Source organism: Micropterus dolomieu, linkage group LG23 (assembly GCF_021292245.1).
Source record: "Micropterus dolomieu isolate WLL.071019.BEF.003 ecotype Adirondacks linkage group LG23, ASM2129224v1, whole genome shotgun sequence".
NCBI lineage: Eukaryota > Metazoa > Chordata > Actinopteri > Centrarchiformes > Centrarchidae > Micropterus > Micropterus dolomieu.
In genome coordinates, this window is record NC_060172.1 from 7,319,794 (window position 1) to 7,332,879 (window position 13,086).

Below are 13,086 nucleotides of genomic sequence, written 5' to 3' on the forward strand. Positions count from 1 at the left end.
CTACTCACTGCTAGTAGCTGACACAATATAGCTACAACAAAGGAAATTGCTTCATAGCAACAAAAATGGCAAAGCCAACAAAACCAGGTTGTCATAAGACAATCAGAAGGACTACGATACTACTTACAATCTAAGTTGAATATAGTCACAACGGTTCACTATGTACAATAAACACAGACATAACACACAGTCCTCAGGCAGGTTGGGAATGGCAGAGAGAGGGGGAGAGTTCCTGTCAGTAGGGCTTAAGATGGCTGCTGTCATCCAGATGCCCAATCAGGAGGCTCCAATCAGCTCAACCAGACCAATCCAGTGTGTCCACCTGTTCTCCAGTACCTGCATACACTCACACACACACTAATGGAGGAGAACAGCTGACAGTGCCAGGAGAGATAAACAAACAACAAAATATGACCCCAGGGTCATAACACCCTAAATCATCAAAATCAAACTGTTACGGCTACCGAGGGCAGCCTTCTGTGTATGTCACTGTTGCTGCTGTGTTTTCTCTACATGCTAATGAGGCTGTGAGATTTCCGGCTGGTTTTCGAGGAAATTCTGGCTGATCCCACCTCCCACAGGTGGTCCCCGATTGAAGCAGCGCAACAACCCTCCTCCAATCCCTCAGCTGCCTGCAAGACCGCCTTCAAGCTTCCTGCGGTTCAAATAGGCTGGTCTGCTGCTGTGTCGGGGCAGCTACCATTCCCCATGAAGTTTGCCTCTGTGCTGGTCACTATACTGAACCATGTGTGTGTGTGTGTGTGTCCTTAGTGGAAAGCATTTCCTTATTAGTTGTGTCAGTGTGTTACTGAGAGTTGGTAACACATCCTGTTTTGTGTTTGGTCTGCAGAATTGGGCCAGGGCAAAGCTTATTACTGATATTGCTTACACCTGTTAGTAATTTTCTGTTTCAGTTACATTAGGTTTAGGGGTGCTGCGCTCCCTGTGTTTTTGTTTTCAACGACGACTAGAGAGGTTTTTGTTTATTCTTTTTTGTGGTAGTTTAGTAATCCCTCATTTAGGAGGGATCTCTTTTGGTTATATTTTGTTCTTTGTTTTACGCAGCACCCACTTGCCCAATTTCTGTTTTGAATTTTGTTGTTTACCTCTGTTTAATAAATAACCTTTCCACCCATACCAATAACATCTGGTTTATGTTTATATCTCCCCTACCCCTAGTGAATTTTTACTCTGAGAAAGATGGTGTGTGATTGTGTGATGCTTCTGCCTAACATTATTTTCTCTGAGACCCAGGAAGTTGCACAAAGAGCCTTCATCCAAACCATTCTGGAGCAGCCCTGGCATTGTTGTTGTGCTTTGTGCCATTTACTGCAAGTGTTTTGATCGCACAGTGCTGTCATTCATCCTTGTACTTTCTCTAATTGATGCTTATCTATAGCTAAACAATATAATTCCCATTACAATGAAATGATTGTCTGTGGCTACATATTGTGTTTTCTTGGGTTCTTGTTGATGCTTGACGTGGGCCGCTGACTGAAAACTTGCCTCAATAGATTAATTTTGCTCAGCTTGGAGAATGCAAATGCATTCCCTTATATTTTAAAGACTGGGTGTGAACAGATCAGGTTTTATTATAAAGTGGCTTTTATTAACTGAGCTTTCACAGCATGGGACAAACTGACAGTTTTTCCTTACTGAACCTCCCACATCCCTCTAATCCGTGTTTCCACGTTATTTTCTTGTTTTCATTCTTCCCTTTCTTTTGTTACATCAAAGAGGGAAACATGCAAAACAGTGATTTGTAACACTTTATTGGAGTTTTATTGCACGTTGTTGTGCATTTAGAGACAGAACAGAGAGAATAACAGGAATAAGAAGGAGACAGACAGAAAATGTTCTTCAAAGCTCGTATAGCATCTTCCAAATTATCCTGATCACTGTGAAACTGAAAAGGCTCAGATAAGACTAATCACACAGAGGTGTCTAATGCTGGATTCACAATGTGTTTGTTGAAAAAAGCAGCTGTAGAAGTCGACCAAATGTCACCATAACAAGTTTTTGTTGTGCATGTGCAATTTAAAAAAACAACCACATGAGTATACAAATGTATAACATATTTATAGCAGAACTGCTGTTTGTCCACTCCATACAATAGAATAATATAATTTACAGTATTATAGTTGTTGTTACCTACAATGTACCAAAACATAGGGCTCACTTAATTGGAAAAAAAATTGCCAGTGAACATAATCCAGGCAGAACACATTAGTAGTAAATAAATGTAATTTCTAGAAGGCAGGACTGGACTGTAGGTTAAAATAGTCTCTGAGCTGAGTAGTGGTTTCTTCATGCTGCAGTGACACTGTCCAGATGGTGACAGTGTGAATAAATGGTGACATAGGTGTATCTGATTATACCCTGTACCCTCCTGCAGTGTGTGGTTTAAGTCTCCTCCAGGTGTTGCAGTTGGTTCCAGTTGCCTGCTTCACAACCCTGTTGTTATTCCTGCACCATATGGAAGCCTCTCTCACCTTTTTCCTTTTCACTGTTGTCATGGATAAGGCCAATAACGGTTGCATCATGTGAAGGGAGGCTAGCTTGTAACGTGTCACCATGGGCCGGCAAGCTTGTTTTACTTACTTTCTTTACAATGATGCAGTGAATGATACTTTTGGCCGTGTGAGCAGTTGCTCTATGTTCTGTCGACCTTGTTCCTCTGGGTTTACTGTCTCCTCCTGTATATTCATGTCAGCATATTCATAGCTCGCAGTGAACCATCTGTGAACTTTGCCTGTGCCAGGACAATCTTCCCAGTGATACGAGGCAAATTTGACCCACACTGAGTCATTTTGCAAATATATGTGCATATAAGGAGGGTGAGAACTGTGTGACAAGACAGATTACAGAGAAGATAAGAAGAAGGATCTCTATGTATCTCAACTGGATGAAAGAAAACCAAAAGTTCATATAAAGTAAAAAAGAGCACATATGATTAGTCAACCGTTGCATGATGAATAAAGGTTAAAAGAAAAATCTCTAGAGATGATCTAGCCATGGCCAGCGAACAATGTGGGGATTCAATAAAGCTGGATTTAGCAATTTGTTCCCATCACTGAGAAATAAAAGCAAAGCATAACTGACAGTCAAACTGTGACAGCTTTGAGGCAATTTGATGGAGAGAGAGAGAGAGAGAGAGAGAGAGAGAGATTGAAGACTTGCAGTGCTAGTTAAACCCACTTACACTCAATTTATCCAGCGTTTCCAGCTGACCTTAATCATTGAATCATTAAATCATTGAATTGGACGAAAGCACTCGTTTTCTTCATCTGAGCAAGTTTAAGTTTGTTAATTTTATGCTGGAGCTACATAGCTCTGTCTGAGTGAGCATTAGGCTGATCGGTGACAGAATCATTTTGCAGCATTGTGTTTCCCGCAAAGTGAGTGATAACAGCAAACTTGCAGCAGGGATACATTTAGGGTAAGACACGGGTTAGATTTTATACCACACACCACTGCAGCAACCCTGTTGGCTGCTGACCTTTTACAATGTGTCCAATCACATACTGGTTGACTGAGAAGCTTAAATATCGAGAAAGCATCTCAGAGATATTGTTAGTACTATGTATGTTAAAGTAAATAGTGGCTTTGCTTCAGTATGAATTTGGCTCTTCTGGAATGGCTTTAAGCCACAGTTTCAAAACCAAAAACATAGTAGGTAGTATCTACACATTTTAGTTCAATATTTAGACTGATTTTCAACAAGATGGCATCAATTCAGCATTAAAATGATGTCTTTATGTTAGACTCACAAATGCATCTTAATTGTGTCTGTATGTCCTCCTCATGATGTGAGTATCTTCTCCCCCCTTTGGACATTTCCAGGGGGAGTGATAGAGGTTGAGGGATGGAGGCAACAGGACATACAATATCCTTTAGAGACCGATGTGGGACAACGAAGATGTGAGTGAGGGAAAGATCGATGGTAATGTTTGCCACTGCCGTACGCAGTCATTATAGTGAATTTGTGTATTTTAATCTCATTGATGAAGGAAGGTGGATCAGTGACCAAAAGCACACTGTTACGTATCACGTAAGTTTTTAAGGAAATCATTGATTATGTCTCTGAAAACCAACTGAATTGAGTTTTTGAGTTTTGATTGGTTTAATGTTAAAAGCCTTTCCTATCCAGAAGTTGAAAAATATTCCGTTTAAATGAATCAAATTGAATTGAGCTGAATATGAGATTTGATGGTGCATTGAATCCATTCTGAAAGAAAATGTAACTGAATTATTCAGTCAGAAGCAAAATCAGCTTTATTGCCAGGTATATGTACACATACGAGGAATTTGACTCTGGATTGTACAATGCTCACGATGTGGTAACTTATACAATAATACAATAATAAAATCAGACACAGGCTACAGTATAAACACATATATACACACTATAAACAAAAACTATATAGACAGATTGAGACAATATTGCAATGAGCAGAGTGCAAAGCATGCAGGAGTAAATTATTTTTACCATTATTAATGTTATCATTATTATTATTATGAACATGTCGGAGGTGGATGTGATATAGAGGTACACATACATGCATACATGTACACAGTGTGATGGAGCACAGTGCAAAGGATGCTGGAATAAATAAGTATTATGTGCAGGTGTACTTGAGGTAGGTGGATTTGGTATATCATCCAGGTCATAGTTCTCCAACGAAGGTTAAAAATCAAGGGCAACTGGACTTGGTTGAAGATACTGGAAGACGTTTCGTCCCTCATCCAAAGGACTTCTTCAGTTCTGACTGACTGGCAGGGAAACTCAACTATTTAACCTCAGTGGGGTCGTTGGCCCGGGTCATCGATACCGCTGGTTCGTTAGTGTTCCTTGTTGCTGTGACGACAGTCGTTACAGTCGTTAAGACTACCTGTGGCCAAGACTGAACGACCATCGTTGGTATCTTCACCTGAGGTCAATAGGTTACGTTTGTTGAGTTTCCTGGGAAGTGATGAAAGGACAGCATTGTAAGTGGGGGATAAGTGGTGGCGTAGACCCCCTCCCCTGTATATACAATATACAAAATCACAATATGAACAGCTCTGATACAGAGAATGATGAATAAATAAATGATAGGTGGTAGCCAGTAAACAGGTGGCTGAACAGGCAGAGTTACTGGGTTATTGCACAGGAATTGTTCCTGACACTATGAGTCAGAGTGATGGCTTGTGGGAAGAAACTGTTCCTGAGTCTGTTGGTTTTGGCGTGCAGTGCTCTGTAGCGCCTACCAGAGGGGAGAAGCTGGAACAGGATGAGATGGATCTGCAGTGATGTTTCCTGCCCGTTTCCTGACTTTGGAAATGTATAAGTCCTGAATGGAGGGCAGGTTGGCACGGATGATCTTTTCTGCAGTCCTGACTGTCACTTGTAGTCTGATCCTGTTCTTTTTGGTGGCAGATCCAAACCAGACAGTGATGGAGGTGCAGAGGACAGACTGGATGATGGCTGTGTAGAAGTGGATCAGCAGCTTCTTAGGCAGGTTGAGCTTCCTGAGCTGGCGCAGGAAGTACATCCTCTGCCGGGCCTTCTTGATGATCGTGTCAATGCTGGGCTCCCACTTTAGGTCCTGGGATATAGTGGATCCCAGAAACCTGAAGGATTCCACATCAGACACAGGACTGTTGAGTATGGTGATGGGGGGCAGAGTGGGGGGGCTCCTCCTGAAGTCCACGGTCATCTCCACAGTTTTGAGCATGTTAAGCTCCAGGTTGTTCTGACCGCACCAGAGAGCCAGCTGATCAACCTCCCGTCTGTAGGCCGACTCATCACCTTCCTGGATGAGGCCGATGACTGTTGTGTCGTTAGCAAACTTCAGGAGTTCAAGAGATGGCTCTCCTGAGGTGCAGTTGTTGGTGTAGAGGCAGAAGAGCAGGGGCGAGAGCGCACACCCCTGGGGGGCGATAATAGTGCTGATAGTCCGGGTGCTGGATGTGATGTTCCCCAGTCTCTGAGCTGGGTGAATTTGGTGCTGAGGATGTCCGGGATGATGTTGTTGAAGTCCACCAACAGGATCCTTGCATATGTCCCTGGAGAGTCGAGGTGTTGCAGGATATATTGCAGGAGTTGCATGTAATGCATTGTTGGATTTATTTATTACACGGCCAGAAGACAAGGGAGGAGAAAAGGAAGAAATAAAAGCGGAGGAAGAGAAGGAAAAGAGGAGAATGAGATAAGGGAGAGGAATAAGACAAGAGAAGAGCAAAAGTGTTTGATTTATGATCATCAGGGCAGAGGAGAAAATCCAGACTGCTTTTCAGTATCCACATCAGGGCAGGGGGCTTTCTGCCCAGGCCATGGCAGGAAGAGAAGTTGAAGAGAAGAGATGAAAAGAGAAAAAGGAAGAGGTAATGAGACTAGGAGGCCAATCGTGTTACGTTTGATAATTTTCAGGATGTGTGGACCAGGGGAGGAGAAGAGGAGGTAAGGTGAGAACGCAAAATGAGGATTAAAAAGAGATTAATGGAAGAAAATACATTTGCAAGGATAAAGAGAGCAAAGCACGAGTGAGGGAGCAGAAAGACAACGTGCAAGAGGTGATGCAACGCTGCTGGTGGCGGTGGTTCCCTAGACCACCGGCATGGCCTTCTGTCCCACAATCCATCAGGGCGTCCGAGGCTACAAGCCACGCGTCACAATGACAAATCTGCCTGTCAGACGAACACAGTCCAGCATTTTAACTGCTCAAATTAACTATTAAACTTAGACACTCAGAAGAAGACATGAAAATCACAGATTCACACATTCAGGAAGTACAGACATCTTACTTATATTTATAGGTGGAGGGTAAAAAAGAGAAAAATAGATTAAAATATTAAAATAAGTTAGATTTGAGACTTTTTAATGATCAGTTTAAGCAGACACAATTCAAAGCCTTTTGTCTTAGCAGGATATGTATTTCCTTCCTTTTCAGTTACTTTATTGAAAGGTGGAGTGTAGTAAAGTTTTATTTATTAATGTAACTGTTAAAAGCCACTGAGGAACAAGTAGTGTGCTGAGTTAACATCATATAAAAGGAAACCCAGAGATAGAGAGTTTGCTTGTAGAAACAGACCTGGTACCTTGGGCTGATATAAAGGACTTTTAGTAATATCAGATTTATCAGCAGTCACGTCCCTCCCTTTCTCTGCCCTCTCTACTTGAAAATATAATAAGTTTTGCATTTGTTGCTTGGGGGCAAGTTCAGATATTATGTCTTAAATGAAGAATATGTTTTAAATGCAGTTTAAGTCATTAGTGAGAAAATACAAGACAAAACCCACTTTAAATGGTTTGACAATTTTGGAAAAGCTGTTGTCAACATGAGGGGGGAAAAATCCATTTCATTTTGACTTAAAGAGTGAAACTTCAGTGTTATTGTGGCATTGTTATCTTTTAAAATGAATGTCATTCTACTCATGCAATCCTCATCACAGTGTAATGATGCTGTGTAAAAGAGAACAAAGTCGGCTGTCTCTATACTTCACTGCTTTTGTCTTATTTTTTGCAGTTTCTTTGTCTATTGTTCTGCTTTCTCTGCATCACTCCCATTTCTTTCTCCTCGTTGTATCTCCCCCTATCACCGTCTTTCACTTCCTTCCCCTCTTTCTGCTTTCTTCTCACACCTACATTGACATTATATTAGCTGACAGTTTCTAAAAATGCAGACTTTTAACAAAATACAGTTATTCAGATAGAAGAGTTCACTATAATCAATGACTATAGGATCTTCACTCTAACATCATCCTTTTTCATATCTCACCCAAGTTTCCAGCTCCGCTGCAAAAAACTCTCTCTAGCTCAGTCACTTTGTTTGCTTCATCTGATAATACACACATGTCATTGTGAATGACAAACTGGGATAGTCAAGAGAAATGCAATTTATGAGACTGAATTTAATGTAATTACTTAATGAGCACTTTACCATTTCTCTTGAATATAGCAGAGTGAAATAAAAAACTTGAGTCAGGTATAGGACCTGTCAGCGAAGGTGCAAACATGGCAGATAATCTGTCACTGTCATCTGTTCAAAGGGAGAGAGATCTATATATGCTATAAGCAATGTTGGGGGTAACACGTTTAAAGTAATGCGTTGCTGTAATCAGATTACTTTTGTCTGTAACGCAGTAATGTAGCGTTACTGTTGATAACTTCAGTAATCACATTACAGTTACTAATAACAAAACCGTTGCATTACTTGCGTACTGGTTCTTGAACTATCCGCATAACAGGAGGAGAGAAATTATTTTTTATTAAAAATATTGATATTAATTTCAACAAATTAATATTTGCTCTAGATGGTTGGAAGGACAACCTATTTTATGTTATGTTGTATTGTAATGAAATTCATTATTTAAAAAATAAATATTTCCAATTAAATGTCCAATTAAAGTTCTAAGCATTATAGTACTGTGCTCTAGGCTTGATCTTCTCTCGACAAATGTTGGGCTGATGTTCACAACTTTGTTATCAGCTTTGTAGTAATAAGGAGCATAAAAGAGAGATCCTGTGTATGTTCTCATTATATTAAGGATTTGTGTTGATCTGAGCATATATGAAGTGTAACTTTATATTGTTATTGTGCATCACAGGTGATGTTATGCAGTAATCCAAAAGTAATGTAACTAGTAGTGTAGCTATAAGCTGAAAAACTGATCTAATATGCCTCCTTTAAAACTGTTGGAGGGTATGGGTACAGAGCTAGTTAAAAACACAAACACAAATTGTTTCTCTGTGACACTGTATGTGGTCCGAGTGCTATGTTGTACTAGTTACCCTCTAACACCACCCTCACGCTGCTAATGGTCTCCCAGCCTGTTGGGAGCTCAGCAGCCTGGCTTGTTATTCTTGTTTTTCATTAGTCATGCAGATTGTGGTGTGATGGAGGCTGGTTTAGGTCATGTTGCTCCCAGGAGAGTCTCATCCTGCTCCTGTGACCTCACACACCACATTAGCATCGCAGTGACGCATCTGTTGCAGCCTGTTTTAACTGTTTATCTGCTCAGGTAACATGAATCCTGGAAAAGTGTACTAACATAAATTAGGTCTGTATGTGTGTGCTCAGGACTGAGAATAAGAAATCAAATGTGTGTATCTAAATTAGGGATAGTAGTAGATTCCTTCAGAGTGTGCACAAGAGACACAAAACCTGCTCTATCACTCAAAACACGTTTTGTGCAGCACGAAGTGTCTCTTCAGGCGGTTTCAATGAGCTTGAACATCTTTCACTCTGCATTTCAGCTCCAGGCATTTTGCAGTCATGTGTTCAATGTGCCTTGTGTTATGTGGAAAATTTCAAAAGCACACGCACACAAAAAAAGCTGAAAAACTCATTATCACAGCATTTTTTTCCTTTGCGCTCTAATCCAGCAAAGCAACAAAAAATACAATTGAATATAGTAAATCAACAATAGCTTTTATTACTTACAGGGCAGTGCTATAATGGGGATTATTATTATTAACTGCTATATCGTCATAAAAAATCAGTCCTCCTTTTTATGACACACTAAATACTGAAATATGTCAAAGTGTTCAGTGGTTGCTGTTAAGAAATGCTGTGTTCTTTTAGAGTACATTGTGTGCATGATTTGTATTCTTCATTATCCCACAGTCCACTGTGTGCCCGTCACTTTTCTAAAGTAGCATTGGGATTATACTAAATTAGGAAATACCATGTGTCCACACCAAATTTACCAGGCTTGATGGGGCCTTCGGGTAGATGCCACTTTCATGGGTAGTGTCCTTTAGCTGAGAGTGAAACATCTACGAGGGATACATGGTTTAATTCAAGATGAAAAACAGGCTACTCTCCAATAAGCCTCAGTGAACCCCACTGCTCTAATATTCTTTCAGGCGGTACACTACTTTGGGCCATTCTCCTTATCCATCTGATCACCAAGCTGCTAGCAGTTGATTTAGTCCTTAACTTTTCCACTGAACCCACTTACTGTTTACTGTTTCCTTCCTCTGGTTCATTGTCGACAGTTAGAAAGAAGTAATGAGAGAAGGATGCTGACGTGTTTTTACTGATCTGATTGTGAAGGTGGCTTGTCAAATAGTGAGGAGAGTCAGAGGTGGATAACAGGGGAAGAAGGAAATGGAGTGTAAGTGGCTGCTGCTGCTGCTACAACGTGTGTTTGTGTGTGTGTATATCAGAATGTGTGTGGTTTATAAATTTGTTTGCAGTTATGAATAACTGTGTGGGCATTTTCATTGTTAGCATTTATACATTTGAATCTGTGTGTTTTATGTGGATGATTGTTCGTACATAAGAAATATATGTGTGTATATGTGTGTATGTATATTATGGCATGCCGTTTAGGAAATAATATATATATATATATATATATATATATATATACATATAGGAGCGACTGGTGTCAAAAATAAGTCCAGTTCCATTAGAAATAATGGCAAAATTACCCTACTTCTCAGCTGAGGCTTCAACTCGAGGCTTCAAAACAGTAAGTTAGTTCAGAAACCAATAGGTGACGTCACAGTGACTATGTCCACTTCTTTTTATACACACTTCTGCCATTTCGCATGGTTATACAACACACTGTATGAACTTGCTCTTTCCTAGCATAACCCACCTCTATAAGTGGGGTGGACCCCTCTTGGGGGGCATAGAGATACTGCAGGGAAGGTATAGATGTAAGAATTCAGTCCATTTATGTGCGGTATGGGGTCATACATTTATTTCTGAAGGGGGCATGACAGAAAAAAAATTGAGAACCATTGCATTTGGGAGGGATAAGACCAAGCCCAGCCTACTTTCCCAATTCAGCACCATATGGGCACTTGCTAGGTTAAATAGCTGTGGCTGTCAAAGTTTTCAGAGCCCCAGCAAGTCCACTGTTGGAAACATGAGGGAGGAGGGGGTTACAGACGCTGTTCAGAGGGTTTCAGACACTATTCGATAATCTGACAGACACTTAATTTGAAGCCTTAAAACCTTGCCATGCTGTTGCTGTACAGCTTTCAGTTATTCATCCCCTATGTGGATGTCATCTTTTACAGTTTGTTTAAATGTAAAACAAGTTGGTCTTCAATCAAAACAAAATTATTAGCAATTTAAATCCAAAAGATACAAATACAATATGTGACATTAGAAGTTGAAGTGCTGAAAGAAGTATCTTTCAGCGTGTTATATATCTAAAACTTATATGCAGCATGTGTACATCAAAAGTCATTTAAGTATTCAGCCTTAATATATGCCAATTTAATAATTAATTTGACTGTTCAGTCAAAGTAGACAACCAGAAGAGATATTTGTCCATCAGACACATCTGTTGGTATTTCGACTGGACAAACACAAGGCTGTTTGATGTGTTGCTCATCTGCAATTGAAGTGTGGAGGGCAAAGGAGTGGGGCTTAGTATTGGTCGTAGCCAACTTGCTCTGTCAACAATGTACCTTTGGAGAAAAACAAAGAACCTGACTTTCCAGGAACACTAATTAATGGAATAGGTCAACCTATCTACTAACATGGAAGCCTGTAGGGAACTATATTAAATTACAATGTAAACTTGAAAATGTAAATGTAATTCCACAAAAGCATTATAATTTTCAACATGTGTTATTTCAGCAAAAATGTAAATGTAATAATCCAATTAGCATTTTCATTTTCGCATACTCGTATGGCCGTTCTACAACCACATTAAAATGAAAATGGAAAAACTGTTTAATATTTAATTTTCAAAGTCGTGCCCCACTGTACAGTGGACAATATTGAAATGCAATAAGTGAAACAGCGGCCCCAGTCTATAGTATTTACATTTACATGTCACCATGGTCTTTTGGGGTCAACATGAAAATGCAATGTGTCTGTCCTCTCATCAAGGCGGTCCTCAGTTTAGGACATCACTTACTTGTTCAGTGACTTGCTTTATATTAACATTTACAAGTTCTACCTGTCCACCTGGGCCACCTTCAACCAACCGGAGGTAGCAGTGTTTGTTTGTCACTGGGGCAATGGCACCGGCTTAGCTGGTGGGGAAAATAACCACTTTGGCTGCAGTTGTTAGTTCTTCGCTTTACATGCTGAGCTTGTTTCTATATGTGTGTGTGTGTGTGTTTGCACCTAGTTCGGCGTGTCCCTTGTCAGGAGGGGAGAGTGTTTAACAAATGACTGCCAGCTTGAGGACACAGGGGCCAGAGACCTCTGCTAGGGAGTTGGCCAACAATAAATCTCAAAAATCAATATGACAGGGCCCGGGGTAATCAGTATCAATGATTTTAAACTGGAATAAGTCCCTCTGGGGGAAGAATGATAAAATCCTCTGAGCTCGGAGTCTGAAAAACATCCCGAGGATAAAGGATGGAAAAGAGAAGGAAAGAAAAAAACTGAGAGATTATTGATGCTTTTTACCCAGAAACCCCTCCAGCAGGGTTAGGATCTCTGTTTTGCTTTCTCTGTCTGTCACTTGTGCTCTTTCGTTCTTTCTTCTTCCTACCTTCTGTCACTTATTCTTCTGCTGTCTCTTTCTCACTCTGTTTACATGCTTTCCCCCCCTCTTGTTCTCATTTCAACTTCCTGCTTTACACTTTTCACGCATCCTCAGTTGTTGTTTTTCACTTTCTCTGTTTTTAACGTATCTATCTCTGTTATAACTGATGCCCCTGACTCTTAGACTATTTATATTCTGTTGTGTTCTTCCCTAGCCACTCAAGATGTATTTTGATACCACCCTATCCCTCCAACTCATTATTCACACATCACACAAAAACATCTCTCTATCAACCTACAAACCCACTGATTCATACAAAAAGACAGCTGTATATTTTAATTCACCCATGTGTCGTCCCTTTTCTGCATTTACATTTGCAGTTTCAGCTAAAATCTTGTCCAGTCTGCATCAACCATATTCTGTCCTGTAAAAGAGAAAAAGAGGTTGCTCTAAGTCGACTTAAAGAAATAACAACTTCTACACGTAATTTTACTTCAATAGGTCGACTGAAAACAGGAAGGCCAATTGATTAGGAGAAAACATTAACATATACCAAACAAAAAAGGCAAACAGGCAAACCCCCCCCCCCCCCCCCCCCCCCCCCCCCCCCCCCCCCCCCCCCCCCCCCCCCCCCCCCCC